Source organism: Coffea arabica, chromosome 9e, assembly GCF_036785885.1.
Source record: "Coffea arabica cultivar ET-39 chromosome 9e, Coffea Arabica ET-39 HiFi, whole genome shotgun sequence".
Classification (NCBI taxonomy): Eukaryota; Viridiplantae; Streptophyta; class Magnoliopsida; order Gentianales; family Rubiaceae; genus Coffea; species Coffea arabica.
Window position 1 is genome coordinate 3456373 of NC_092327.1, and position 6455 is coordinate 3462827.

Below are 6455 nucleotides of genomic sequence, written 5' to 3' on the forward strand. Positions count from 1 at the left end.
ATTTTATTGACGAATTGATCTTTTGTAAAAAATGCTCTACTTAAGGTCGTCACTAAAAAGCACCGAAAGTCATTGTATATAACTATTTTACTGATAACAATTGTCGTCACAAATGTAGCTTAGATTTAGTGACAGTCTCTGTTGTGACAAGAAGTTTTTATTTTCTATTTTGTGACAACTTTTTTTTGTCATTAGATAATTTCTCAATAGCTTAATAGTCATAATTTGGCCTGTAATCATTGCTAAATCATTGATTTTAAACAAACCATACAAATAAACATGAACGATTGATAACCAAAAGTATTTGCATTAGATTACATGGTAATAATATAGCATTCTCAAATGCCAAATTCAAGTGTACATTACCCAACTAATGCCTACAAAAATAACATTTGTCCAAAATATCACTTGTACATAAGGTACAAGTACAAAAGCAATTACAGTTTAAGAAATTGAAAAACATCTAAATGAACCACTCCATGAGCAAAAGGCAATTTTCTCTTCAACGTTATTCAACCATAACCATAGATATCTTCCAAAAGCTAGTATGAATAGCATTTATCTGTCATAAAAGAGTAAAAGAAGTAGGTAAGGGGAGGAGTACAATAATAAAGAACAAGTAATGAGACTTAGATTATTAAGACAAAAATTACAATTCATTAAGAACCTCATATAATTTGGGCCCACATATTACAACACCAGCAAGAAATTAGAAATCACAGTCCAATCTATACAAATACAACACTGCATAAGCTCAACTAAAGAGCTCTCTAAAACAGTTTTTTTTTATTTTCTTTCTTCTTCTTTAAATAGCTCAACTTATTGAACAATTAAATTGGACTCCCACAGTAATTATTGTTTAATCTTTATGCTTTTGGTTGTTTATATATTAAAACACAGAAAGCAACTTATTGTACGAGGTGTGAATACAGGAGGTACTAGCCCTCTTTGATTTAGGAGTTTATGCTTCATAAATCATGAAAGAAACGATGCCTCTGTAGGATTAAACTGTGCAAAGAGAATGAGTTATTTGCCTCACAATGTGAAAGTGAAGACCATCTAAACAGGTGAAACCAATCAAATTTCACAAACGCCCCCTTTGCATTATATTCATTTCTTTCAAGTCACTACATAGGCAAAAAGAAGATTGCTATCCATGCATGGTCTGTCGCTTGTACTTGGAAATAATATACTATTGCAGATGAACAATCAGATTTTTAGCTCTCTATTGATAAACTAACAGCACTATATACATGATACCTAGATATTTTCCAAAGAATAAGTTCAGATAACAATGATGCATAACATCAGCACCAAAAAATGTTATTACACAACCATCAGCCCCATAATCATAACAATAAACTACACAACCATAACAAAAAATAGTCCACAATGATGGATAACATCAACCCCAAAAAATGTTATTACTAGCTATTACCAAAAAACAGTCCACAATGACCACAAGTTACCAAAAATTACACATCAGCCATAACCATAACCATAAACTACACAATCATAACAAAAAACAGTCCATAATGATGCATAACATCAGCCCCAAAAAATGCTATTACCAGCTATTACCAAAAAACAGTCCACAGTGACCACAAGTTACCAAAAACTACAGATCAGCCATAACCATAACCATAAACTACACAACTATAACAAAAAATAGTCCACAATGATGCATAACATCAGCCCCAAAAAATGCTATTACCAAAAAACAGTCCACAGTGACCACAAGTTACCCAAAAACAGGTCACATCAGCCCCAAAAAATGCTATTATAAAAAACAGTCCACAATGATGCATAACATCAGCCCCAAAATCAATAAGTTAAAGGATCAGAATAGCAACAGTTCACATTAGTATTGTAATTCAATTATTCGTATGAGAAGGATGCATTACCAGCTATTACTACCAGATGCATTTCCATTGCCTTGGTTCTTGGACTGCAATTCTGCTCGTAAAGCCTTAAGGAGTTCCTGCATTTCAAGCTGCTGGTTTTGCATTTCAGCTTGTTGATTCTCAAGCCTTTGCATCAGCTGCTGTTGATACAAGGACTTGAATACAAGGCATAGACCTTCTCCACCAGCCTCTTTAACATCCATTAAAGATAAATTTAGCATCTCCTTTCAACAAACTTAGAATCTGGAGTATCTTGAGGAAAAAGGGGACTTTGAGCATAATCAATTTACTAACAAGAAAGACAGGTTTTCAAATTGCTCATATCTTTTAAGGAATACGTGACTTTGAACTAAATATGAGAACATCCAATTCCAGGTTAGTGAAAGTCCTTAAAGCTTCCACTGATGGCTATGCGCTTTACAATTAGCCTGAAATTGACTCATCACAGTTCCTAATGTCCTACCTGAGCTCGGTCAAGTAAATTGAAAAACAAACCATAGCTAAATGAAATTGTGGTCACCGGCTAAGATCAGAAAGTCATTTAGTGATGTGATAATATGTAAGACAGCCTGGATTAAAAATATTGTAGAATATGTATATCTAATATCTCCATAGAGTGGTTTAATAGTCTAGTGCCACTTAAATGTTAGAGTAATCAAACGAGGACCATTTATTCAAAAGCAAAACGTTAAACTTATTGTAGAAAAATTAGATTGTTAGCTTATCTATTTCTTCAGTGATTTTTAGAAAAGAAAAAAAATTAGATTGCTGGTTCATTTTTTTTCTTGATCATCCTAACTGGTATTTTTGGGAAAAGAATAAATATATACACTGTTTAACAAGCATACTTCTGAGAATTATACTTGACTAAAATATGACCGATTTGACTTTATCAATTTGTCAACTAAATCCATAGCTTATGCTCCACTTCGGAGGATTAATGTTGTACATAATCAATATAACTATGCTACTTATTAAGCCATCAAAAGTGCAGATTTCAGATATAGGGTGTTAATTTAACCCTTCGATCCCTATATACAAAAACCAGAATTTTCTTTTTAAAAAAACAATACCAGAATTTATTGCAATGCAACTGAAAATATTAGAGAAAATAGACCCACTGAGACTAGAGTCTTGGTTGCTGCTAATTCACAAGAACTGGGCAGTGGACATAAATGATTCCTTCGTCCATTCCCTCAATTTCTGTCCCCTTTCATGGCAACCTTATCGGCTAAGGGGATATATACGCAAGAAAACGAAAAAGATTTTGGTCACGGTTACACCTAACTCTCAACCAAGACATGTATTACGTAATTAGCAATAGGGCCACAAAAATTTAATATATCAGTATTTCCAACGACAGCAAACCAAAACCATGGAAGCTCAAAACTTCGCTTACTGGGTAAGCCTACAAAAATTAATTGCGCTGTCAATGAAATAACCTTGAACTACTCACCTAATTGGCCAGTTATTTAAACAAAACTCGATCCCTTCTCTCGGAATGCCCAACATAGGCTTCCATTCCAATTTTCAACAATTCTGTCTCCTCCCTCTTTAATGCATTCCAGAAAATAAGGAGCACCGGCTCCTCGGACCATCCTAAACTACCCTAACCTGTGGTCAGATAACCCGAAATATTGAAGCTAAAACAAGTAGCTACACAGCTTAATCCAGGCGACTCAGTAGCGATAACAAAAAGGATCTTATATATTAGGGATTTGGAAAAATTGGGGAAAATGTATAGGAGAGAGAAAAACGAACCTTTCCAATGAAAACCTTGTACTTTAATGCTGGACAGCCATGGTGATGCTAGTGAGAAGCCAGAGAACGGATTTGTTGTGTGGGTGAAAGTATCAGGCCGTACGGAAGCTCTGTTTTGTGCTCAGTGCAGAAGCTTGTTTACTTCAGCTCGGTGAAAGTTTGTGTTGCTCAAGTGTTCCGTTGCTTTAAGTCAGACCAAGTGTTCCGTTGCTTTTGTTTTCAGAATGTGTTCCGTTACTTTGGTCTTAGCTTTGCTTTGGATATTGTTTTTGTTGCGCGGCACTTTCACTATGATTTGATCAAAATTTTGACTTCACTCATTTTCCTTCCATTTGATACCAAAAATCATGTTTTTTTCTAGATTTGTAATATGGTTTGAACCATAGATTTTAATGCTATAGTATTATTCTTTATTTTTTAGCAAAAAATAAAAATTTTCATCAACATAGGTGGCAAAAATTGTTAATTTCATATAATTGAAAATGTACTTTTATAATTTACTAATATTTTATACTAATTTCTTATAATTGCAGCACTAAAGAAAATCTTGTAATTGAAAATAATTAAACTCAAATTATATGGTTATAACATAGTTTCAATAAAAATAATCATTTTCCCAACATTTGAGACCAATCATCATGCTTTTTTTATTTTTAATTTGGTTTGAAGCATAGATTTTATTGCTATAGTATTATTTTTTATTTTTTAGTACAAAAACACAAATTTTCATCAATATAGGTGGCAAAATTTGTTAATTACATATAAGTGAAAATATACTTTTATAATTTGCAAATATTTTAGCCCTGCAATTTTTTATAATTGCAGCACTAAAGTACATCATTAATTGAAAATAACGAAAGTCAAATTTTATGGTTATAACAGACTTTCATTAAAAATAATCAAATGCTATTAATAAGACATTATTGTTAAGTCAAAATCAAAGAAAATTTAGTGATGACATAATGTTACTAATTAAATTGCTAGTCGTCACTAATTAAATGACAAGAAAAGTCGTCACTAATTATAATGACAAGAAAAGTCGTCACTAATTAAATTGCTAGTTTTTAATATTGTCAATTGCTAGTTTTTAATACTTTTGTGAACATATTGATAATGGTTGAGAAAATTTTATTACATTACTGCAAGTGATAAATGTACTTTTGTTCTTTTTCAAACATTTATTTTAATATTTAATTTTGTTTAAAACTATTGTACTAGTATAGATTTGCAAGACAAAACTTAAGTTCTCAATAGTTAAAAAATTCATTACAGAGAAAACACAAAGTAGTAGTTGCAAAATGTGTATAAATTACAGATATTTTAATGTGTATAAATTACAGTTTATTTTAATGTTTAATTTTGTTTGAAACTATTTTACTAGTATAGATTTGCAAGACATAGATTTATGGGTAATTTCTTTTTTTTTTTTTGCTTTCACATATTTAATTTATGTTAAATACAAAACCTACCAGTTTCCCTTTCATAAAAATATTAGTGCAACACTTTTTTGAATTTTACTTACAAACATTTATGTATTTAACATAAATTAAATGATTCAGAGTGAAATGCCCATAAAGAGCAGAATATTTGTTCATGTAATGGAGGAAACCCACAAAGAGTTGGTACTTTATGGGCCATTTCTTTTTTTAAAAAAATTTAATTTATGTTGAAAAGATAACCTGCCAGTTTTCGTTTTGTAAGAAATTAGTGTAACACTTTTTGAATTTTACTTACAAACATTTATAAATTTATCATAAATTATATGTTTGAGAGTAAAATGCCCATAAAAAGTTGGTACTTTGAATAGATAATGCTCATTTGCCCATAAACTACACTCCCTGAAGGCTATTTTGTTAATTACTTTGTAGTACTTTGTTATTCCTTTGCTAATACTACTTGGCATGTAGTACAAAGGATAAATCTGGCATAAATTTCTTATTCCATTGATAAAAAGACCTGGCTGCCTTATAACTATTATAATGAAAGATATATCTTTAGAGTTTATAATAAATTATTACTTAAGTTTGAGAAAATTATAAAATATTTATGCATAGTTTATCAAGATACCATTCGCAATTTCCTAATAAAAAAATAGGGGCTAAATTGTAAAAGCTAGGGTGCCATAATAGAAATAATAAAATTGGTGTATTACATATGGGGGTTAAATTGCAAAAGTTAGAGTGCCATAGTAGAATTAATGAAATTGGTGAATTACATATGGGGCTAAATTACAAAAGTTAGGGAGTAATAATAGAATTAAAGAAATCGGTGTACTACATATGGGGCTAAATTGTAAAAGTTAAGGTATCATAATGGAATGAATGGAATTTTTTACAACATTTGGGGCTAAATCGCAAAAGTTAGGGTGGCACAGTAGAATTAATGAAAGTGACTTAGAAATAAGTACTTTAAACAGTGACGATTAATTCTTGTCACTAAACCCGAATCGGTAGAGTGACAGTGACGATATTACAAGTTGTCACTATATAGATCATTTTAGTGACAACGTTTTTCAAGGTCGTCACTGAAGACTTAGTTGCTTTGAGCAATTATGACAACTATCCTTGTCGTCACTAAACAACAACGTTTTGTGATGACTTTTGTCGTCACTAGAAATGTTGTCACTAATGACCATATTTCTTGCAGTGTAGTTTGTGACGAAAATAACTGGTCGTCACTAAATATTTAGTTGCTTTGATACAATTGTGACAACTTTAAGTGTCGCGACTAAAAAAGCTCCTTTTGTGACGACTTATTGTCATCACTACAAAATATTGTCACTAATAACTT

The 6455-nt window shown here is 31.3% G+C and overlaps 1 long non-coding RNA gene across 1 annotated transcript; it reads right to left on the minus strand.

The window, feature by feature from the left end:
• Positions 1-301: 301 nt before the first annotated feature.
• On the minus strand, positions 302-3859 carry LOC113709472 (uncharacterized). The gene is made up of 3 exons (XR_003452711.2): positions 3666-3859; positions 1905-2094; positions 302-562 (listed from the first exon to the last, which is right to left on the minus strand). It is a non-coding gene; the product is annotated as an uncharacterized lncRNA (long non-coding RNA).
• Between the last annotated feature and the right edge of the window lie 2596 nt (positions 3860-6455).